This window comes from Equus przewalskii, chromosome 25, assembly GCF_037783145.1.
Source record: "Equus przewalskii isolate Varuska chromosome 25, EquPr2, whole genome shotgun sequence".
Lineage (NCBI taxonomy): Eukaryota > Metazoa > Chordata > Mammalia > Perissodactyla > Equidae > Equus > Equus przewalskii.
Genome location: NC_091855.1, coordinates 39,910,216 through 39,935,189, shown reverse-complemented (window position 1 = coordinate 39,935,189; position 24,974 = coordinate 39,910,216). Strand labels below are relative to the sequence as shown.

The window sequence follows — 24,974 nt, the reverse complement described above, 5'->3', positions numbered from 1 at the left end:
ACTCTCCCTCAAACTCATATTTCCGCAGGAACAATTACACACAGTCTCAGTGGGAAGCAGGCTTTGAGCAGGCAGCCACCCTGCCCCAGGGGAGCTCACTGTGTTAAGGATGCATAAGGTCACTCCACGCCCCGGAACATGTAATGGCTCAAACATGAGGGAAGTGTAATTCTCCCTCACGGAAAGTCCAAAGCAGATATTCCCACTGGCAAGCAGCTCTACTTCAGTGGATGAGTCAGGCTTTTGACTCCTGTGTCATGACTTATCGTCTTGAAAACACGGTGTCTTGGATCTCCATGCGCACCTGCCTTAAGCCAGAAGAAAGGAAAGAGCATGGAAAACGGTGCACGGGAGGTTTTCCTGGGCCAGGTCTGGAAGAGGCGCCCATCACTTCTGCTTGCATCCTATGAGCTAGAACTCAGTCATGGCTACACATATGTGCAACCGAGTCTAGGAATGTAGTCTGGCTGCACGCACAAGAAGAGGAGGAAACGATGAACAGCTATCCGCTCTTTTACAGGGAGATTGTGCTGAATATCCAATGGATGTGCCAACGGAGTTTGCAGTGGGAAGGAGGGGGAGCGATGTTTTCCAGATGATGGAATTTGAGAAGGCTACAAGGAAAAGGTGAATTCTGAGACCTTCTAAGATAAGTCAAATTGCAACGTACAGAGGTAAGCAGGCAGATATACAGGCATGGGAAAAGTCTTTCCTATTGAAAAAGGCCAAAACAAAGAGAAAGATATTCAGATGGGATGATGGGTTGGGGCGAGATTCTGGAATACTTGATATGCTGTGCTTGTCTTGTCTTCTCTGAACACTTCCAGGTCTGAGATGTACTCACTGAAGCCTACGGAGACATGCACTGTGCGTGGAGCCCTGTTCAAGGTTGACAGAAGAGAAAACAAGCAGAGAGCACACAGGTGACTTACCCAAGGACACACGCATCAGGGTCACAGGTGAGTCAAGACCTAAGCTTTCGACCACTAAATCCAGAGATATCTACCAATCCTCCTGTTCTTAAAGTGCTGAGAGTCACTGGGAGCCTTACTTTCAGTATCGTTAAGGATTTTAAGGCTCTGAAGTTTATTGCATTTCCATTTGTCCCATTCAGATAATAAAGCATGCAAAGTAAAACCAAATTAACATTTGAAGCATGGTTACATTATTAAAATATTTTGACTGCCCTTCAGCTGTTCTCTTTAGCTTCTGATCTTATCTCACAGGCATTTTAATTGCAGTGGGCACAAATTTAAAGTAACAGTACCTGCCCTGATGTGTAGACCAGTGCAACAACGACTATGCTGCATCCTGGACTTCTGAGGATCTGCAGAAGTTCTCACTCAAGCTTTCCTAGATTCCTGGGCCGAGAAAGCCTCTGCTCAGGCATGGCGTGGGCAGGCTGGGAATAGCACCAAGAGAGGAAAGACTAGTTTTCAAAGCTTATTGTTATGGTAATGATCATGGCTGCTGATCCACTCCCAATGTGCTTGCATATCTAACATCTAGTCTCCTCTTTAAAACAGCCCAGACCCCAGGAAAAGGCCTACCACATAGTAGGAGCAAGGGCTACAATGGGTATTTGCAATGTAATAGATGAATGACTCTGTGGAAATAAATACAATATGCTTTATAACCCACGTTGTAGACACGTGGAAACTGCATCTCAGTAGTTCAATTACTCACTGAAGGTCACATCCGGCAGACCTGGCAAGAGAACCAGGTCTCCGAATGTGGGCCCAATGCTCTTTCCTTCTTATCAATGCTTCTCCAAGTGTACAGCCCTACACAGCTGGGATCCAAGATGATTTTAGGCAGTGCATGGCAATGGCTTCAGATGGCACTGAATCCCATCATGAAAAATATCCATTGTTTTCAACTGCATTTCAATTGCTTCAAGGAGAAAGCTTCAGATTGGAGCCCACACACATGTATATTTTTAACATGTTTCTACACGGACATCTAATCTCCCTTCCTAACAGAAAGATGACAAGCCATAAACTCAAGCCTTTGCAGGCAACAGCATCTAGCTACAATTTCATAGCAATGTTTTATTCTCATTGTCTTTGCTTTACCTCCCTCTCGAATTGACGACATGGACATTGCTGTCCCTTTAAAATGTAATATAGAATGTGTGAAAAAATTCATCGAAGTAAAAAAAATGATTTCATTAACGAGAACAATGAGACAATAGTATAAATGATAGATTAGATATTGCAAAACTCATCAAAGTCGTCTAGCTCAGTGATTGGAGTTTGGAAATCACTGCTTTATATTGAAAGATGCCCTCGAAGAAACCAAAAAGATCCCAAAACCTTCAATATGAGTAACAGGGAGGGAGTCCACGGACAGAGGATGAGTCCTACTTGATGCGCGATTACCCTGTCATATTTATAGGTCCTGACTATTCTAACTGGTCTCCACATCCTTAACATAAGTGCCACCTCCTCCATGAAGGCTTTGGAGATTTCCCCAGTCAGGTTGGTCATTCTCTATTTTAAGTCTCTAAAACCATTATTTCACCATTCTTAGGGAAACCAGACTGCCTTGCCTTTTCTCAAGGCCTTATCTGTGAATGTTCTTGGTTTCCTTTGACTGTCTTCCTGAGCAAAGCTCTGAACCCAACATCCTTATTTTCTTCTCATGCACGTTGAATTGAATCCATGCCTTTCCTTCATGTGTAGAGAGATTGTCCTCTCTAGGCCTTTAGATGGGGGACAATGATACCCCAGCTGTTTATCACGGGGCTTGCTCTGGATTGAAGTCTTTCTCTGTGGGGAAGTAAATAGAAGTCACAGAGCCAATGACCTTGGGGAAGGGAGTGGGTTTCTGCAATTTGTAAGTGGTGTAAATAACTGGCTTAGCTTGGGTTCTTGAGTCCTTTTCTGAGATGGCCCCAGAAGTCCTAATGACTTCCTATTCTTTAAGTGTCATTCAACACTGCGACTCAGGCTTGCCTCCAGGAAACATTGTCTCTCCAGCACTATCCAGCCAAAATGAGCTGTGTTGGACAAACAGGAATTCACCACAGAGGGAATGGCGTTCCAGGAAAAAGAAATTGCACGTGTAATTCTTTGGGCTTGGAGGCATGGCACAGTCTTTATCATTGAAGGAGTGTGGAAGACTTCAATGTGATGGAGCAAAAGGTGAGTGTGGGACAAGAGGCTTAGGAGCTAGACATGGGATGTGGAGTGCATCCTTGCAGAGATAAGTAAATGAAGCTATGGGAGTTTAAACTTCATTCTGAAACTTACAGAAATCCTTGGCGGTGTTTAGGTGATGGAAGGGCACGTTCCAATCAGCTTTAGCGTGGAGCTTACTCCAGCACCCAGGCATTGAGAGGGTGGTGGATTGGATGGGGTGAAGCAGGAGGCCAGGGCAACCCATTTGGATTTTCAGTTTGGAGCAGAAGCAGAGAGGGCGAGGAGGATGGGAGACACAGAGATGTGCAAGGAGGCCTATTCCTTGAAACCTGCACGTTTGTATTGAACCCACTAGAATATTCAGGAAGCATTTCTCCAGAATAGAGCATCAATTGGACAATTTGCTCTGAACAATTAAATGTGCAGTTTTAAGCCCATAGCAGTAGAGTTTATTTATAATTGGAGCCACAGTTTGCACGCACTTTAAATGCAAAGAGGGGCTTTAACCGTCAAGTTATTACATTACTCAAGAGTTTAATTAATAACACACTAATTGTAGAAGCCAACATCAAGAGTCACACCATATTGTTCCTATTACGTTTGGAAACTGTTTGAAGTGATTTGGTAATTAAAAAAATGACTTCGAAATACTGCCTTATCTTCTTATAGATATGGAGAGGCTTTTGTTTATGTATTATAGTACTTTTAAGATAGAGGGGTCTCCCTTGGATTTTATGAGGAAGAGCGTCTGAATAAAGCCTTGAGAATAGATATCTAACGCATAGATATTAAAACAAGGCAAATGCTTGGACGCAATTGGTTAGAAAGACACCTATCGAAAAGTTAAATGAAATAGTAAAATTAAAAAAAATTAATTCCATAGTATTAGAGCTGAAAGGGACTTCAGACTTGATCTGTCTTATCCTCAAGCCCATTTTCCAAATGTGAAAATCGAAATTAATGAAGTCAAACTATTTGCTTGAATGGTCAAAGAAGACAAATGCCTCTCTGCATCTCTCAATTTCCTTCCACTTCTTGAAGAATGCCCACTCTATCGGGCTCTCCCAAAAAACACAGACCTGACTAAGAGTGTTGAAACAATCCATCAGCATCTATCTTTCCCCCACTAAAGGGTAAACTTCTTGAGGGGCTAGCTCATGTCTTTCTGGTCTTTTATGTTCCTAAACTTGACATTCCTAACACATTGCCTGTTACTCAATAGCCCATTGCAAATACCTGCCCACCTGAATCGGATTTACCCCTTCTGTTAGTAACATAAGTTCTGCATCCGTAAACCTAAATCTACATACAACCTCTGGGCAGACGCACTAATCACCGTGTAGTTAAACCTAAAAGCCACTGACTTAAAATGCGGACCAAACCAGTCAAGGCTATTTAATAAACACTTGTTTACATACTGCTGTGTGTCAAGATTTGAATTAGAGGACAGGAAACAAAGTTGAATAGAGCATACTACCCAGGTAAAAATAGATCCATTAAATACATATATAGATTTATAAATATATATAAACATATGCACTTATATATTAACTTGGAAAGTAGATTTTTGCACAAAGTGTACTATGTATATAGATCAGATGTCAGTAGCCTTTCTGTAAATAGCCAACTAATAGGTGTTTTCTGCCTTACTAGCCACACAGTCTCTGTCATGACGAGGCAACTCTGCTCTTGTATCATGAAAGCAGCTGCCGACAATATGTAAATGAATGGGCATGGCTGTGTTCCAGTAAAACTTTATCTACAGATGCTAAAATTTGAATTTTATATAATTTTCATGTGTCATAAAATATTATTTTTTTCAGTTATTTCAACCATAAACCATTCTTAGCTCATGGACTGTAGCCCTAGACAGGGGACTGGGATTTGGCCCTGGGGCCTGGGGGGCGTGCTTTGTGGCCCGCGCAGTAGCTGAGATGGAGGCCCCCACTAAGCTGTCAGGGGAGGACCCCTCACGCAGAGAGAAAAGCGGCTGCTAGGTCAGAGGCAGAGTCTGTGATTGGGCTCCAGACTGGAGGGTTTGTTTGGGGAATGGCCGGCTATGAGGCCCTAAAGGCAGATGGAGCCAGATCTTAAAGGATTTTGAATGCCTTGGGAAATAACTGGGAGTCTATCCAGTAAAAAGCTGGGAGCTGATGGAGACCATTCTGCAGGGGAATGTCGTGGTTTGGTTTAGGTTTGGGAAGATCACGCTGGCCATCACTGGCCCAGCCTGTGGAGAAGAGCCTGGGAGGAGAGGTGCCAGCAGCAGAGTAACCAGCAGGGGTGCTGTCAGGCTGGTCTAGGGAAGTGACTCGCTAGAATGAGCTCTCAATTTGACAGGAGCGTGTTGAACACGCAACTTTAGCAAGTTACTGAACAGGTTTGAGTAACCTCTCAAGTCTAAAGAGATAATTGGACAAAATAAACATGTATGGCTCTGGGGGAATGTCCTGATTCCTTCTTATAGGACACCAAATCCAGAAATACCATGTCAAATGGATAATGGAGAGAAAGTTTGCCAAGTCATCAGAGAGTCCAGGCACAGAGAAGTTAAGGAATTTCTCTAAAGCCACACAGCTAGTTATTATCTGCCATGGCTACACACTCTGGCCTTCCGTTAACTCATATCCCTGCTGCTTCTAATATTTACACGCAGTGGTAGTGTCATGAAATATCAGGGCATGAATACAAATCAAGAAGTCAAGGACACTGGTCTTTCTTAAGACAAAAGCTCACTTCTGGGTTAGCTCAATTGAGTCCTCCAAGAAAAATGCATAATGAGGTTGAATCGCATAAACAAAATATTGAGTGAAAGAGGCCAAACACAGTGGAGCATGTGCTGCCCGATTTCATCTATATGAAGGACGAGAACAGGCACAGCTAGTCCAGGCTGTGAGGAGTCGGATGGTAGTTAGCCCTGGAGTGGGTAGGCATTGAGGGGAGCCTGAGGAGGGTTCCTGGGGGATTGCTGATGCCAGGATTCCTGAGCTGGGCGAGGGTTACATGGGTGCATTTGGTTTGTGAAATGCACGAAACTGTACCCTTATGTCTGCACTTCTCGGTATAGGCAATATACGCCTCAGTGAAAAGAAAAACATAGCTGTCTCTATCCTATCTCTATCTCTATCCCTATATTTACAGACATCCGTATAGACGTATAAAAAATGAGCTACATTTACATATATAAATATATAATTTGTATCTATATATCTAAGTCTATCTATAGAGGGAACAATCCATTGCCAAACTTTTTAACGTTTTTATTACAATAAAATTCATCGATCCTATACTTCAAAAGTTACTTATTCTCTCTGAAACTCAGAATACTAATCTGTTAAATGAAGATAATTAAATATAGTTTCCTTAAGAATCAAAAGAGTATGTGAGGGTGTGTATTTTTTTGTTTACATGCCCAGCCCATAGGGGAGCTCCATGAAGGTCTTGGTCAGCCCCCTTTCTCCTGGATGTTCTTTACCCATGTGGCTGGCAGGATGGGGTGCCCAAGATTTAGATGTCCTGGACAATCGGATGCTCTGCCCAGTCTGGAATCTTGGCCACCAGCTTTGCCTGGCCACATCCATCCATTGCCATCCACCTACCAGGGAACCCCGCTAGCCTCTCATTCTTCTTCCACATCTGCCAGAGGGAGGTGTAACCCTCTGGAGAGGTCCCTAGTCCGAACATCATCAAATACCACAAAATGCCACCTTGATTCCTAACAGCCTCCTTGTCTGGCAAATGGGGTTTATAATAAGTGTCTTTCTTATCTCTCAGAGCTACAGTAAAGATCAAATGAGATAATAAATGTGAAAGCCTTTTGTCATCTCCAAAGTCTTACACAATTATAAGGATTAGCCTTAATCACTCAATATCGTGCTTGTCTGTTCATACGTCTGTCACCCCCACAAGATCTGGAGTTCTGCAGGGTGAAAGTTGAGTGCCCTTCATTGCTGCAACCCTGGATCCTAAGACACACAGCCTGGCAAAGAGCTGCCGAATGAGAAAAATCTACACAAACAAGCAGTCATTGCATTATCATGTGCTATAGATGCTTTATGAAGAAATGACGCGTGATAACAACTCCACCATCCTCCAGCCCTTATAAATTTTCAACATATTTTCACTGAGTTTTACAATATATGCCCTGGACGTCAAGATGTGTATTAAGGACCAGAAACAGTAATAAATGACGACATCACCATAACCACGGAAAATCGATGATAAAACAGGAAAACAATAGCTTATAACTGGCTTGAATGAAATAGAAATCAGGGGCACATTTTCAAGATTAGGAATTAGATTAGAAAATTGACAACATGATAACTTTTAACACAAATGAGATTCAGCAATATTTCAGAATGTAAAAGCCAGGACAGTAACTCAACGTACCACAGTACGATACTTTGTGATGTTTCCAGTGTCATATGAACCATTTCAACTGTGAGGAGATTACCTGTAGGTTTGAATCAGAAAGCATGTTTTATTACCGCTTCTAAACCTAACCTGATGGTGTCCATTTCCAAATCTGTAAATATAAAATCATGCCTTTTTCTCTAATTTACCAATTTCTAAGTCACACATGTACAGTTTGTAAGCTCCTAACGATTTACAAATTCCTGTAATTTTATTTTGTAGGTTATAGTGTAAGAAAGCCGTGCAGAGAAGATAGAGGAGGAAATAGCAGGAAGGAGTCCAATCTCTTCTCTCTGTTGTAATTTATGAGAATATGGGAAGTGATCTGTTTGATAAGAGATTCTGCCCACTCTGGGTGAAAACAGACTTGATATCATCCATTGATATGGGTCAGTACAGTTTATTCGCCCTATGCCAATTTTTGGTTATGCATTCAGGTGTTAAGATATTCAGCCTCAAAATGCAGTGCACACAATTTTGAAATCCATTTTCCGCTGTGGGTCTCTGAATGGGATGCAAACCCCATAAAGGTCTCATGGGTAAAATTTGAAATTTGTCCCATTTGATGCGAATCCGATAGGATTTAGAGTAGCAATAACAAAGAGTCAAATTGTTTCCAATTTTATTTTTATTTATTTATTTATTTTTTGGCACTTGAGCTAACATTTGTTGCCAATCTTTTTTTTTTTCTTCTTTATCTCCCCAACCCCCCACAGTACATAGTTGTATATCTTAGTTGCAGGTCCTTCTAGTTGTGGAATGTGGGACGCCGCCTCAGCGTGGCCTGACGAGCGGTGCCATGTCCGCACCCAGGATCCGAACCCTGGGCCGCTACAGCGGAGCGTGTGAACTTAACCACTCAGCCACAGAGCCGGCCCCTGTTTCCAATTTTAAATGGGAATGTTAGTGCTTGTGAAAGACATCAACTTGATGTAGCTTCAGTACTGAGGTCTTTGAGTGGCAAAGCTGACAGAGAGGAAGGGCAAAAACATGCCCGAACGAGCTTCCTCAGGCTTGCCAAAATTCGAGCTTTGGGCCCTGCAGGTGGGGGCAAAACTGAAGCACCCCAAAAATAGGAAGGAGGTATTTCATTCCTGTGCCTCATTTAATCATCTCAGCAGCCCAGTTTTCAGAAGGAGGGACCGAGACTTAAGGAGTTTGGGTGGCTTTGCCAGGATCTCACAGTGACAATGTGGACTGAACTCTGACATGTCTAATTCCAAAACCCAGGCTTCTTTAAGATTTCTTAGCGGAGCCACTTTCTGAGAACTCTATGCCTGCCCGTTTCGAGACCATGAACTTGTTGATCAAAGTGGAAACCTTGGGAAGGGAAAAGGTGGGTGCTGGTAATATTTAGACCAGGACAACAGAGGTGAGTCAGGATTGCCCCAGGGGAACTGCAGATCAGCATGTATGTCAGCCCTGTTGCTGGGAACACGGGCCCAGTGCCCCCATAGCAGAGGGACAGCCCTTTATTCCAGGAAAATGGAAGGGACCTGAAAGAACTTTTGTTCAGAATCACCAGCACCACCTCCCACCCAGAAAAGGTCCCCAGATGCTGGTTCTCAGAGTTTGTAATAGGCACAAAGTAGGGGGTAGGGGCTGGCATGTGCACAGGAATTCCTTGGGGCCCCATCTCTGCCACACTCCTTTGGGGTACTCTCTCCTCCCTGAGCCCCAAGCTGGTGAACAGAGTGGGAGTTGTCTGCTGGCCACAGGGATTAATCTAGCATCCCCCACCCCCTCATAGACACACTCCTACCTCCTGAATGATTGCTCCAGGCCCACGATCTAACCGGGCCAGTTTTGAACCTTACTCAGGATTTCTCACCCGGGACTAGAGGATAGTAGGCCTGGAGCTGCTGTTGTCCTGTCTGCTGATCTCAGTAGAAGACAAGGAAGCCAGCAGAGAGAAAGCAGCAGGGGTGAGAGCCAGGACACCGAGTGCTTTGTAGGAGATCTCCGACTCCAGCCTTCCTTGGCTGCTCTCTTGCTGTTCCATGCAATGCGAGCCAGTGCATACCCCTCTCTGCTTCCGCTAATTCTCAGTGTGCTCCCATCACTAGCAACTAAAAGAGTTCTAAATAATATGAGTCCAATTGTCCATGCCTAAGTGATGTGAGGGCGTGGGAGGTACAGGATAACAGCAGGGGGTCAGGTGCCTGGACAGAATGCAAGACCCAGCAGGGTGGAAATCGTCACTACTCAAAGCGTGGTCCACCAGCTAGCAGTATTCGCATCGCCTGGGAGCTTACCAGAAACGTAGAACCCTAGACCTATGGAATTGGAATTTGCATTTTCACAAGATCCCCAGGAGATTCATAGAGTATTAAAATGAGAGAAGCACTTTACTAAAGGCAATAAAAATCACTTGTTGGTTCAATAGTAACAGTCAGTCCAGTCCCTGGAATGAAGAGCGAAAATCCAGCTTCTCTCTAGGTGCTTGTTATTGAGAGAACGCGGTGTGGATGAGGGACACAAGGCCCCTTAGAGCCCACGTTGTCCACTTAGCTCCCTCTACAGATGGGAATACTGAGGCCCAGGGAAGGAGAGTGGAGCCCATGTGCAGAGCCCAGAGAGGACGGCTCCTTCTTCCCATCACATCGTGAACTCGAGCCAGCTTGCTTGTTCCCTCTGTTCTTTCCTACCTTGGAAAACTTTCCATCCAACCCTTGCCCTTGTGTGTCCGGGGCCGCATGGAGGAGCACACGTGCACACTGAGCACAGCACTGCTCCAAATCCCCGTGTCTGCCTGGGAGGAATGAGGTCTTCCCTGGCCTGACTGAGTTCATTGGCTCAGCTGTGCTCGGGCTACAATCATCCTCGGCAATTCATTCTTCAAGAATTTCCAGTAGCTTTATAAATCTGGAAAGCAATAAAATCATCAACTTTTCTTAAGCTTAAATTAAGTTCAGATCCTTCTGTTCTGTTTAAGTAATGGCAAAAGGCGTGCTTTCCATTCTGTTCCACGCATATTCACAGGCATCTACCAGCACCCAGCACTTTCTCCTATCAGTCCATCAGAAAGCCTGTAATTGCAATTCATATTTGCACAGAAATTTAGGGCTTACAAAGTCCTTTCATACATACGGCTTTGTTTTATCCAATCAAATGATAAATGTGAAAAACTCTTGCATTGATGTAAAGACGTTAGTTAATATGGCGGCAATGTTAGTGTCAATAGTCAGGTTAAATTAATAGTAATGATAATAGAAAGTCTTATGGGTCATATATTCAATTTTTTGTTAAATTAATGAGCATAAAAACTTTTATTATTGACGAGTTGATTCTTACCACTAGAGCCTGTGAGAGTTGCCTTAATCCAGATTTAAAAGCAGGGACTCAATACCCATTGCGACCTTATGTTTTGAGCAGTGATGTAGGGAGGTTAGTGGACCCCTAAAAATGTCCATGTCTAAGCGCTGGAACCTTGACTATGTTTCCTTACGTGGTGAAAGGGACTTTGCAGATGTGATGGAGGATGCGGACCTTGAGGTGGGAGATGACACTGGGTTATCCAGGCGGGCCCAATCTAATCACGTGGGTCCTTAAAAGTAGACAACATTTCCCTGCTTTAGTAGAGAGAAACATGTGGACGTCATGGAAGGAAGACAGCAATGCTACGTTGCTGGCTTTGAATATGGACGGAGGGATCCATGAGCCAGGAATGCGGACATCTTCTAAGAGCTGGAAAAAGCCAAGAAACGAAGTCTACCCTAAAACCTCCAGGAAGGAACACAGCCTTACTTCTTGATTGGAGCCCAGTGAAGTCCATGTTAGGACTTCTAACCCACACAACTGTAAGAGAATAAATGTGTGTTGTTTAAGCTGCCAAGTTGGTGGTAATTTGGCACAGCAGCAACAGGAAACTACTGCAGCTATGTTTAGCCTCAGGAAGAAAATATAGGAGACACTCTCTGTGTCTTAGATCAGGAAATAGCATAGGTGAAGTGTAGCAGAGTTTATAATCCTAAAAAGATTCCTCTCCAGGAGAGGGTGAATGGAGAAGGTGCTGTATCAGATTTCCAATTTGCTGAGTAGCTCTGTGGAGTGTTCAGGAGCCAGGCTGCCTGGGTTCAAATCCAAGCAACGTCACTAACTAGCTGTGTGATGTCAGGCAGGCTGCCCAACCTTTCTGTGCCCAGCTCTCTAAAGAAACAGGGGTAATAATGAAACTGATGCCAGGCGCTGTATGAGGATTGAATGAGCTAACATGGTGCCTGGTACGCAGTAAGCGCTTACACATTTTGGACTCTTCTTAAATGTATTTTAGAAATTGCAGTTTAGCCTAAGAATTTAGTTGAGGGAAAAGAAATAAAAAGATTTGAAACTTGTGGAATGCGGAAAGAGCATTATCCATGGAGTCAGACTCAAGTCATAGCTCAGCTAAAATGAAGGACAGTTTATTCAACTCCTTTGACCTTTGGTTTCCACTCTCTAAACTAAAGAAAATAAAACTACCCCTTGGCGTTAGTGTAAGGTTGAAGTGTGGTAATACAGGTGGACACATCTGTCTAGTCAATTTGAGGGCCACATGTCATGTGTGCCATGAATGTCCATCATAATGCATGCAAGTCCTACCACTGATTCCCCAGCTACAAGGAGTTGCTTTGTATGAAAATTGCTTTTTAAAGTGTAGGCTATCGTACGCGTGACATAGTTATTAAATGACTTTATTGTATACATGTAGTATTTGTTAGTGGCAATTCTGACTTATGATAATCAAATGCAGGAACAGAATATAGCCCACATGCCCACAGTGTTCTTGAACTTTGGCAAGGCTGTGGTTTTGTGCATGGATGCTTCTAACCTCTGGGGATTGAGTTGCTAGCCACCTTAAATAAAGAGTCCCTGGCAATCTGAAAGGACACTTATTTTCAGGAGGGACATGGGATTCTGTCTCTTGACCTAGTGCCACAGAGCCATTGCTGTTACCTAACAGGGGAGCTAAGGCAGCAGGTTTTCAAACTGCAGGTGTTGTTGACATCTGGGGACTGGGCAACCACCACGCTCTGCAAAGGTTTTGACCTGTGTCACTTCAGACTCCATTTGTGGAAGAAGGCTTGCTTGCCATGAATACGTGTGACGTGCTGCGCCATCTCCCTGCTTCCCCATCCAGTCCTGTCACCCCCTCCTCCTACTCCTCCCCCGAACCCCCTGCAGCCCAGCCCTTTCACATGGGTGACCCTTAGCTGGCTTAAGAGCCTGAGCATCCATGGTGGAAGGAAATAACAAATGTAAGGTTGTGAAAGGAAGCCATTGTAGGGGGTGCAATGCAAGTCAGTGGAGACATGGGGGATGTGAATTATGTGGGCAGTGAGGGCATTAGTAAAGGGGCAGAGGCCTAGGAAGAGCCATCACTTAGACGTAGAGCTTGGACATGGAGCCAACAGGCATGGGCTTGAGACCCTTGGAAGTCACTTTGGGTCACTCACTCTCAGTTTCCACATCTATAAAATGGGCATAATTATCATCACTACCTGGAAATACTGTTATGCATATAGAACATAACCCATGTAAACCCTTCAGCATGCTGCATGCCTCCCGGGGGGTACCTAACATCAGCTCCTCCCAACCCCGCACAGTTGGGGTAGGGTGAGAAGTGCTTCATTTGGAATCAGAGTATCCGGGTGAAATTTCCACCCCCCACTATCTCATTGTGTGACCTCGGGTATGTTACTGAATCCCTTGGGCCCTCACCTGCTGAACAGAAATAACCGCCTGCCCTGTCTCCCTCTCAGGAGCTGCTGGTCTCCTTCCTGAGACCTGGATACTCACCTACTATCGGTTCCAACTGGTCATTCAGAGCCCATTTCAATGTCTTGGGGATTACTTAGCCACAAAGGGATTAAATGAAAATGATGTCACCCTCCTACAGAATGATTTTTCTATGAAGTAGATGTGGCTAGTCACGTGACGAGATTTCATAACGTGATTGCACGTTGTGGTTTTGCGTTGAGCTCCAATCTCTTCTCACTAGCATCTAGGAAACCTTCTGGCAGGTGTCATTCAGGAATATGTCTTCATTCTGGTTCTGTCTGGATTTCCCTTTCTGTTGACATCCAGGTTCTGTGAGGTTTGCTGATGCTCCACTGGGCCCTTCCCAGGACCACAGTGTCTTTGTACCCGGCCTTGGATATCAGTTTTGAGAATTCTCTTTCTTTGGAATTCTCCACTTCACACAGGAAGGATTGTCTCCATGAAGTATATTTCTATGGGAGTATCTCTCCTCTAGGACGCTCTCTCTATGGAATGACAGTACTCTGGCCAAGGAACAGGTTCTCTCTGTTTGTAGCATCTTCTCTCTCTCAGTCACCACTTCTTTCTCTGCTCCTTCCCCCTCCCACCCTGTCCCAACCAACGCCTTTCACTCTTACCCTTCAGATCTTGACGCACTCGAAAGCCCATCTTGGGACTCTCTTTAACCCCAAGCGTCAGGGCTTAATGGCCTGGTGATGGTTCCATGTCACCCTGCACTTTGCATAAATTAAAGCTTTAAAAAAAGATCTAACATCTGTCTATCATCCATCTGTCTGTCTGTCTCTCTCTCATCTATCATCTGTCCATCCACCCATCTATCTATCAATATCTATCATCTCTTTGCCTATCTATTCTACTACCTAATCTAGCTGTCATCAATCCATCCATAAATCAATATCTATCTTCTACCTATCTATCTACTATCATCTATCTATTTATCTATCTATCTATCTATCTATCTATCTGTCGTCTACCATCTAACACCTACACATGCATGCTACGTATATGGTTTAACACTCAAATAGAACTAGAAGGATTTTAATAGAGAAAAATAAAACCTCTGACCCACCCCTCTCCACACCAATACCTGCCCCCTAAGGGCAAACCCCTTCAAATGTTTACCTGTTTGTCTGTTATTTACCTCTATACGTTTGTAATAACCTGATTACACAGATACATATGTTACATTTACTTAGGCATTATCTATTGACTTCCCACGGCATAAAATGAAGACTGTGATTTTGTACTCTCTCCATGCACGTTTACAAATGCACAAATTTCATGTTTCCTCATTCTCCCAGAGCTGTTCAATTTTTGTCTGAATCGATATTTACTGCTGTCATGGTGAGTTTGTCAGTATTGTCCACCTGTGTCACCAGGTGTGTGACAACTGTTTCCTTTCTGCTGTAGTTTCACTGAACTAATCATAGCCTCATCTATTTTTCTTTTCTTTCTTTTTTTTTTTTTTTGAGGAAGATTAGCCCTGAGCTAACTACTGCCAATCTTCCTCTTTTTTGCTGAGGAAGACTGGCCCTGAGCTAACATCTGTGCCCATCTTCCTCTACTTTATAGGTGGGACACCTACCACAGCATGGTTTTTGCCAAGCGGTGCCATGTCCGCACCCGGGATACAAATCGGCGAACCCTGGGCTGCAGAGAAGCGGCATGTGCGAACTTTAACCACCATGGCACCAGGCTGGCCCCTATTTAAGTTTCTTTGTCTGTTTTTCTGTATACCTATCATCAGTTCATCCCCAAACTCTCTTCTATATATGCCCCTCCTAATGCAGTCAGAGAATCCGGTCATCTCTTAGTACTATTTTGTTCTAGGAAACGTCCTTTCTGGAAATTTCTATACTCTTCCTTTGGTATGCACTAATTTTTCTGTAAACTACAGATGTCATCCTACAGCCTCCTTTCTTCCTGATCCTGGGAATTCCCTTCACTCCTCTCCTGTGTTGGGTTCCCCTTCCCTGCATTCCAGCTCTCCCTCGATTTTGGTTTTATTGCTTTTGTTTTGGGGACACATTCTCCAGTCATTTCTGGAGAGAGGACACAGGGCATTTCCCAAAATGTCCACATCCAACCTTCCCACTTGATGTATAGTTTGGCAGCTGGGTGTGGAATTCTAGATTAGACTAACCTTCCCTTTGAATTCTGAAGACACTGATCTGCCGTCTTCTAGCTCCCAGGGTGGCTGCTGAGAAACCTTGCCACATGATATCTGTATGATGTGAACGCCACCTGCTTGTTTTTGCTTTCTAGAAGCTTCAAGGCTCTTCCCCTTCTCTCCATTCTTCTGAAAGTGATAGTCCTTGCTGGAGTTTGTTTGCATCCCTTGCACAGGATTCTCTGACGGTTATTTTAACTTGTGTTTTGACGATTTTTTGTTCCTAAATAATGTGAGTGACTTATTTGTTTATGGAATAATTGTTTTCAATACTGAAGAATATTTCATAATTCTTTTATTTTGTGCTGTGCACAATGTAGTGGACACATGTATCATATACTTTTAAGATTAATCCGAATTATTAGCATATTCTCCATCTCTTTCTTAAATGCAGGCATTCAATAATGCAATAAAGCCTTGCTTTGTAAAAATACATCATTTTTGTTTTATATTTGTTTATGGCTTTTATTTTTTTCTCTTGAGGTAAAATTTACACTCACTGAAAGGTACAAATCTTGAAGTATACCATTTGATGAGTTTTTATTTTTTTTTAAATTGGCACCTGAGCTAACAATTGTTGCCAATTTTCTTCTTTTTTTAAATTTTCTTCCTACTTCTCCCTAAAGCCTCCCAGTACATAGTTGTATATTCTAGTCGTGAGTGCCTCTGGTTGTGCCATGTGGGATGCCACCTCAGCATGCCCTGATAAATGGTGCTACGTCTGCACCAGGGATCCTAACCTGCGAAAATCTGGCCTGCTGGAGTGGAGCTCATGAACTTAACCACTCGGCCCCAGGGCTGGCCCTGCCATTTGATGAATTCTAGTCAATGCATATTTCCGTGTAAGCAAAGGTACTATCATGGTATAGAACATCCCAGCACCCTAGAAAGATCACTCATACTCCTTCTGGGTCACTCCCACTCGTACCCCCAAATCAACTGTTGTTGTGGTGTTTCACATCGTACACTAGTTTGGCCTGTTCTAGAACTGTATATCAAAGAAATAATACAATATTTTCTCCCTTGTTACCTCAGTATATTTCTAGATTTATCAGTGCTGTTGCCTGTATCAGTAGCTTGTTCCTTTATATTTCTGAGTAGTATTCCACGGTACTAAAGAGCATTATTTGTTTATCCATTGCCCTCTTAATGGACCTCTGGGTTATTTCTAGGTTGGAGTTATTATGAATAGAGATGCTATGAATATCATTGTACAATTTTTTGTGGACTTTTGCTTTTCATTTGTACTGGGTAAATATGTAGGAGTGGAATTTCTGGATCATAGGGTAGATACATGTTTCTATTTTTTCCAATATGGCTGCACCATTTTTCATTATGATTAGCTGTATATATGAGTGCCAGTTGTTCCACATCCTTACCCACATTTGGCATTGTCGGTCTTCCTAATTTTAGCCATTTTGGTGAGTATATAGTGGTATCTGCTCGTGGTTTTCATATGTATTTCCCTGCTAACTAATTATGGTGAACACTTTTCGCATGCTTATTAGCCATTCATCTATATTCTTTAACGAAATATCTGTTGTCATTTTCATTGGCAGGTGTAAAATTCACATTCGTTGAGTTGAATGAAGTTCCTCTATTGCTTCTAGAGACAGGATACCTCCTACCCTGCTTGGTGAGAATAGAACCTCATTTTTAGGTGAGTCAAACCTGGAAATGACTCCTTCATTATTCCAAAGTTCAGACTTTGTGAGACACATCTCTGACACTGTGAAGCATGCCCTCCTACTGCGAGACTCTCTTGGGACCTGGTTCCTCGGTCGTCTCGCCCTCACTTCTCCGTAGGTTACAGGCAGGCACTCTGGGGTCTACAGTGAGCTTTGCTCTGATTTGCTCTACCTTGAATGTCTGTTCAGCACTGAGCTTTGGGGCCCGTGCTTATTTTCATGTTTTCATTACAGGCTGCCACTCGATTCTCATAAGGCAAATTGGCCCCAACTCTCTTAAAAAACAAACAGCCTCTCCTAGTGCTTTGAAATAATTATCTCCAAAAGGGAATGAGGCAGCCCATCCATTGTCAGTCCTCAATGACATCATGGCTGGTGTGCAGTATTTAGAAGATTAATGACATCTGCTTTTTAAATCACGCTTGGTCGCAGACCCTGGAGCTCACATCAAACATATGGGTTATTTTGTATGCACGATGTGCAGGCAAACTCTACACAGTCAAGGCCACAGACTAGAGAAAATGCTGTAATAACAACACTTGCTTCCTTTTACTGAGGGCCCCATGTGAGATGGGCATGTACTGACCCCTTAAAGATACTATGCCACTATCTACCAAAGTCAGCCTGTGGGACTGGTGTTGCTATTCTCACTTAGCTTAAAGAAAAGCTAAAGATCCAAGAGTTTAAAAACTTTAGCCAACTTACACCTGAGACTAAGTGATGAAGCCAGGATTCAAGTCCAAGTAGATATGATTCCAAACATAGCTCTTTCAACTCTCCCAACCTGTTTCCAATTTTGGATCAACAGGGCATATTCAGAGGCAACGAGTTCACAGAACATCCATGATGAGACAGGACCATTCATCGATTTATTTAATCATCTTCCTCTGCTCGGTTAAACACATCCCGGAGAGTGGAGTTTGAGCAGAACTACGCTTTCATCCTTGGAGCAGGAGCCACGTGTGTATCTTGATGTTGAGTAAAGCGACTGTCCCAGTTGTGGACAAGAGCTTGCATGAAACCTCGGCAGTCCCAGCTCCTGATCTCTCCTGACTGATACCCAAAGATGAAAATGGACGTGAACGACTGTCTGCATTTTAAAGACGTTTGTCTGAGGTTTTTTTGTTTTTCTTTTTTCTGTTGTTCAGGGTTAGAGAAATTGGCCGCCTGCCCTTAGTCTTTCAAGCAGGTTTCAATGAGCAAAGAAAGGAAACAAAGGGTCGAAAACAATGAGCACGTGCACAGTTTCTAAGTGTTTCCAGGACGAAAACGGTAGTTCAGACAACTTGAAAAGAAATGAATAAAAAAGGCCGCCATGGTACTCTTACTCGTCTCCTGAATACGACAAGAGGACCCAGAGGCTGTGCTGGGACAAGGGATTTCTCCCTAGGTCCCTAAGTGTGCGAGGCCCAAGGTCTGCCTTTGCTTGGATCTTTGGAAGGCATCTTCTCTTAGCTCCAATCCCACATTTCAGACCATCTCTCAGTTTCTTTTTCCTTTTTTTTTTTGAGGAAGATTAACCCTGAGCTAACTACCGCCAATCCTCCTCTTTTTACTGAGGAAGACTGACCCTGAGCTCACATCTGTGCCCATCTTCCTCTAATTGTATGTGGGACGCCTACCACAGCATGGCTTTTGCCAAGCAGTGCCACGTCCACACCCAAGATCTGAACCGGCGAACCCTGGGCACCCAAGAAGCGGAACGTGCGAACTTAACCGCTGTGCCACAAAGCCGGCCCCTCAGTTTCTTAAAAAAAATCTTAGAGGAGAAGGATGAGGGATGACAAGAGAATACTTTTAACACCTTTCTGCCCATATTACCTAAGCTATGGATACCACTGGAAGATTCACATATTTGCTTGCCAAACAAGTTATCTACTAGCTAGTGGGAGGAGAAAGGAGCAAGGAGTTAAGAGATGGTCTTGGCACCAGCCCTATCCCAGGTGCTTGGTCAGGGCCAATCACAAGATACTATGGATGGGGAGTGGGAAAATACAGGATGGACTGTGAGATCCAAAAGATGGCGCTGTGCGTCACTTTCATTCATTTCACAAATGTATATGGCGCGCCCCTCAGTGTCAGTCACAGAAGCCATAGAGCAAGATAGGCCTGATCCCTGTCTCCATGGACTTTACACTCCCGTGGAGGAGACTGATAAAAAAAAAAAAACCCAGTAAAGGTGCAAATTAACCCAAGGATTGCGGGAAGAGTCAGGTGTTTTGAAGGGGACAAACAAGGAAAGCTTGGGGAGCCATCTTCTGTGGCGTGGTCGGGAAGAGCTCTATGAAGAAGCAGCGTTTAGTCTGAGACCTAAAAGAAAAAAGGAGGCCAGCCGTGCAAGATGAGGGGAGAGCCTTGCAGGAAGAGGGAGAGCTTGCCCACACCTTGGCAGGAGGAGAAGGCACAGAAGGACTGAACTACAGCAGGTGTTGGGGTGCCCCAGGAGGTGAGGGGCTGGGTCGTGGGGCGCTTTGTGCAACACGGTAAGGAGGTCACATTTAATTCTGATTGCCTTGGGCAATCATTGTAACGTTTTAAGCAGGGGAATGCTATACACTAGGGGCCAGGAAATCCAACTCGCCACCTGTTTTTGTAAATAAAGTTTTATTGGCACACAGCCACATCCATTGGATAGCTGACAGTCTTCAGGGCTCTGGAGCTCCAAGGGCAGAGCTGAGTACTTCTGACAGAGACCGTATGGCCCCAAAGCCGAAGATATTTACCATCTGGCTCTTTACAGAAAAAGCACACAGAGAAAGGTCTCCATCAAAGGATCTGTGGTGAACTCAAACTCTGGGTGCATCAGTTTTCTCATTTATAAAATGAAGACCTCAGTACTCTTGAAACAGGTAAATTTTACCGTATGTAAATTCTATCTCAATAAAGTTGTTAAAAAAATGGAGATGCCAATGGTATGGATGTGATAGTGCTACACAAAGGGTTAAAAGGGACACTGAATAAAAATCACATAGCAGGTGGAAAACAGCAGTCTCTGCTGCGAATACCATGACACACAGCAAGTCTTTTTCGCTTATGCACTACAGGTCAGGAAAGTTAAGTCACTAGCCCAAGGATGCACAGAACTATGGAGTGGTCGGGAAGTGCCCTCGGATTCCAGGCCTGGTCTCCGAGACCCCAGTGCTCCTTCCTGCACACAGCCCTGCCTTTAAGATCACTGTGACTTGCAAAGTCAAGTTAGGCTGAAAGGTGGAAGTGAATTGTAGGGACAGGAGGCAGTTTTGGTGAGCTGGAGGGAATTCATTTAATGTCTTTTTTTCCCCCTTTTGGTTTCAGGCTGTGTGAATTCTCGCTGCCCTGTGTTTCACTTTGAGCTGGGCGTTCATGTGAGCTCTGCACTTCGCATGAAATCTGGCCTGAATTTTGCTTGGTCGGGGGTGAGGCTGTCAGAAACCGCTGAGCTGGGCCCAGTTGCTGGGCCCCATCAAAGGTGCTGGCCAGGGCTTCCAGACCTGGGTCTAAGGCCAGCCAGCCCACAGCTTCCTCTGGGCCAGAACACAGTCAGCTCATCTTGTTTCAAGTTTCGGCTCACCTCCTTTCAAGTTTCGCTCTTGAGCAGTTCACACAGAACCTGCCCTCCCTCCCTGAGCTGGTCTTGGCTCTGAAGTGCAGGCTGAGAAATCCGTGGCCCTAGGTGAGAACCTGTGGTCTAGAACGTGGAAAGTGGACCAGACCTGGGTCTGTAAGCCAGGAGGCCTTGGGTCTTCGTCAGGCTCTGCCCTCAATTGATGGTCTGTATGGGACTCACCAAGCAAAGACACCTCTCTAAGCCTCAGTTTACCCCTCTGTGAAGTGAGGGGTTGGACTACGACCTCTAGTGTCTTTTGAGCTCTAATCTTCCATGAGGCCTGCTCTAAGGCTGAATCTTTAAGGATGAGTAGAACCTAGAGTCCCAGGTTTTAACTCTTTCTATCATTTCTAAGACCTCAAGCACACTTTCAAAATTTTTATTTCCCTCTCTCATTTTACAATGGAACAAACAAAACTCAGAAATGCTGAAGGATTGCCCCAGGCTATCAAGGAAGTTGGTGTCAGAACAGGGACTAGAAGCCACGCTACAGGCTCCTAGAGCAGTTGTCCAAGAGCTCCACCTGAATCACACCGCCCGGTACACACTAATGCTCCCATGGCACCTTTGATTGGAGCTTTTCTTGTAAACAAAAATGAGAAAGAGGCTTCATTCATACTTATTACACCTTAGATAAATTAACAGCAATTTTCTTTGCTGCAGCCTGGCAGCTTTCCCAAACATCTGGTCCAGGCTGGGCAGGGCTGGCCCTCCGACTCGGCGGAACAGTTGGGACTGCTAAAGCTTGGAGCCTTGGGGGTCCCCCGGGATGGATGCTACCTAATGCGCTGTCTGCAGGGCTCGCTTCACTTCCACAACACCTGCCTTGCAGAGCTGAGCTGCCACTCAATCCCGGGCCAGTGGAGCATGGGAAATTGGGAACGGGGGGAGAACACAGCACTGTGGTTTGGGAGGAGATGACATGGCATCTGTGGGAAGGGGGCCCAGTGACAGGGAGGAAGAGGAGCGAGGTGGAGTGTAACATGCAGGGCTATCTGGGGGCAGTCGTGATGGTGATGGTGCTGCAGTTAAGACAGACTGAGGTGCTAGGAGAACTCTCCCTGCCTGCTTTGTGTCCAGACACCCTGTGGTGGCTTTTCATCTCCGTGACCTCTTCTGGCTTGGGGCACCCTTTGTGGTGATGAAGGCATGTTCTGAAGTGGACAGATGAATCCAGGATGTGAGTTCTGATCCAAACTTCTTACTGACTGTAGGCAAATCACTCTACCCAACACCATGCAATAGGCACCAAGCCCCTGCTGTGCTGTGCGAGGGTCTGGATGCTGAGAGACAGAACCACAGGCGACTGGATGCCTTCCTGCCAGCTGCTCATTAACTGGTTAGGCAGGAAGAGAAGGGCAGCCATTAAAAAAAAGAGTTTTTGTTATTTATAAAGCAATGAGGGGAGGAGGAGAGCAGGGAAGGGAAGAAGAGAGAAGGGAGAGAAAATTGAGAACATGCAGGGAACAGAGAAGGAACATGTAACTCTGTGAGACGTGGTGACGGGCAGGAAAGGCTCCACGGTTGATGAGTGAGCTGAGTCTCAACCTGAGGGTAGGAGTTTTAGCCAGTAAAAAAGGGAGGGATCAGCCAGACCAAATTCAATGAGTGAATTTGGAGAAATGAGAATCCATTCACCATAGTGCTCCAAAAATGTCTGCTACTAACATTGCCAAGTTATGTATGAGGCAAGAGGGGCCTTAGGACAGGGTGGGCTCCCCCATTTAATTTTTCCTGTGGTGTAAATTCAATTAATTCCTATATATTGAGAATGTACCACTTGGAAAGAATTGTGCCAGGATTTTAAGGGATGGTGAAGACCATAAAGAAAAACCATCCATGGAAATCAATGGTAATTATCTACCCAATCACCACCTGGCTACCTCTTTTTTGCTAATAGACTCCAATTTTGTTGGAGGCAGCCAGGTACCCAGTCTCAGAGGGTGAATCTTGATTGGCAATAGGACAGTTGGGTCAGTCGATTTTGCTTTGCAGGAGACACACTTTCCCAGGCTCCTTTGCAGCAGGTGTGGTCACGTGACACAGTTCTGGCCAATGAGATTTCTGAGAAAACATTGTCTTTCTGATCTGTAACAGTGGCATAAATAGAGCTCCCCAGCAGACCCAAATTTTCTCTAGTTTCCAGGTACTAGTGAACCCCTATTGCCAACCCCACATAATTCTAGACCTGAGACCCGGAGATATGGGTCAGAGGCATTTTTTTTTTTTATTGAGGTATAACTGACATACTTTTATATTAGTTTCAAGTGCACAACATAATGATTAAATGTTTGTATATATTGCAAAATCATCCCCACAAGTGTAGTTAACATCCATCCCCATACATAGTTACAAGTTTTTTTTCTTGTGATAAGAGTGTTGAAGATTCACTTTCTGAACTAGCAAATACGCAATGCAGTTTTAACTATAGTCACCATGCTGTACATTATGTCCCCAGGACTTATTTATTTTATAACTGGAAGTTTGTACCATTTGACCTCCTTCACCCATTTTACCCACCCCCAACCCTGCCTCTGGCAAGCACCAATCTGTTCTCTGTATCTATGGGCCCTGTTTTTGCAGAATTAGGACAAAACTACTCCAGCCACAAAGGTTGATTTTGAGGATTAGGTGGCCCATTGACTGTGAAAATACCTGTGTGAACTCCAAAAGTGTTTTCCAGAAATGTCATTCTTAATAATATTATGATGATATTCTCTTGACTATTCAATGTAATTATTATAATTACTATTTATAGTTTGTCTCAGTTAATTGTATTTTTGTTATATTTATGACTGTTGAACTATAATGGGATATCATCAAACCCCCGTGTTTTCTAATAGCTTTTCAAAAAACAGTTTCAGTCTTTTTCATGATATTTATGAAGTAAAAGGTGGGTGGGCATTGAATCATTTTTCGTAGATTTTTATCAATTTTATATTATTCTGTCATGCAATATTAGTTATATTTCTTTATCAAGTGATGTCTTTAGTAGAGCTAAAGTTAACAAATAAAATAAAACGTATTTTTATATGACATAAAATTAGTCTTACTAAATTCATAGAAAAACATGTGTCTTTCTGATTTAAGGACTTTTTGTGTTAACCAGATAAGCCTGGCAGCTAATGGATTTTAGATAAAGTTTGACCAAAGGTGTTGTCACAAGGTGGCAAATTTTCCCAATACAAGTATTTGATGTGATGATCTCTGAAGTTTCTTCTCATTTATTTTAACATCCTATTCTTTCTTCTAACAAAATTGGGGAACTAGTACACGCCCAGTCAATTATGTTCTCAAACTGGTTGCCCACATATTAGTTCCTCAACTGAGTTGGAATAATGAGCCATTGATACAGCTAATCAATATTGTTGAATTACCGACCACAAGGAAAGGGTGCGTCAAATCACATCAGAGCTCAAAGACACCACCTTAGTCCTCTTGGAGGACCCAGATTCTTCGCCCTTCTTGCCCAGGAAGTGAGAAACCCATTTCATCTCTTCCTATCAAAACATCATTTCTCTTCTTTTCACTTTTCCTAGCTCCCTGTTTTAACAACTAACTTTCCAGACAGAGCCAAGCTTGGTAAGAGTGGGAGACTGTGTAGCCTACCTGCCACCAGCTGTATGGCATAAGGAAGGGATTAACTCTCTGGCTGGCGGCCGCCATCTTGCTTCTCTCCTCTGCACTCTGTTTTGTCTCAGCCAGAGAGTCTCTTCCTGACCTTTTGTGTTATCAAGTACCTTTCTGCCCCCAAGTCTCCCACAGCTTTTCCATAGAAGTTTACATGTGATTGAGACCCCGCTATCCCACATTTTAGCCAAAGTTCAAACGGTGACTCCTCTAAAGTGGTTGATTTTAGACTATGCTGATTTGTAGCCTAATGTTTCCAAATAATGTGTTTCTTCATGTGTGATAACTTTGCATAGTAGATGTGCAGAGGAAGTACGATATCCCAAGGCATGATTGGGAATTATCACGCAACCTGGGACGGCTGGAGACCCCAGACATGAAATCTATACTTTCCTTTTAGGAGTCCCCTCTCAGAGCCTTCATTCATCACCAGAAAGGAGTACAGAGCAGAATGTCACCCCAACACTGAGGACATGGGCCCCTTTGACCCTTGCTTCACTGTCATCACAAGAAAGACTGGACAGCAATCTGTTACCTATATGACATAGGGGCCTCCAAAGATATTTAGTGATATGACAACTGAG

The 24,974-nt window shown here is 44.0% G+C and overlaps 1 long non-coding RNA gene across 1 annotated transcript; it reads left to right on the top strand.

Moving 5' to 3' along the window:
• Window positions 1-520: 520 nt before the first annotated feature.
• On the top strand, window positions 521-20,065 carry LOC103557052 (uncharacterized). Its single transcript, XR_546356.2, has 6 exons — window positions 521-674; window positions 828-959; window positions 2,398-2,480; window positions 2,952-3,146; window positions 17,046-17,146; window positions 17,983-20,065. It is a non-coding gene; the product is annotated as an uncharacterized lncRNA (long non-coding RNA).
• The last annotated feature ends 4,909 nt before the right edge of the window (window positions 20,066-24,974 follow it).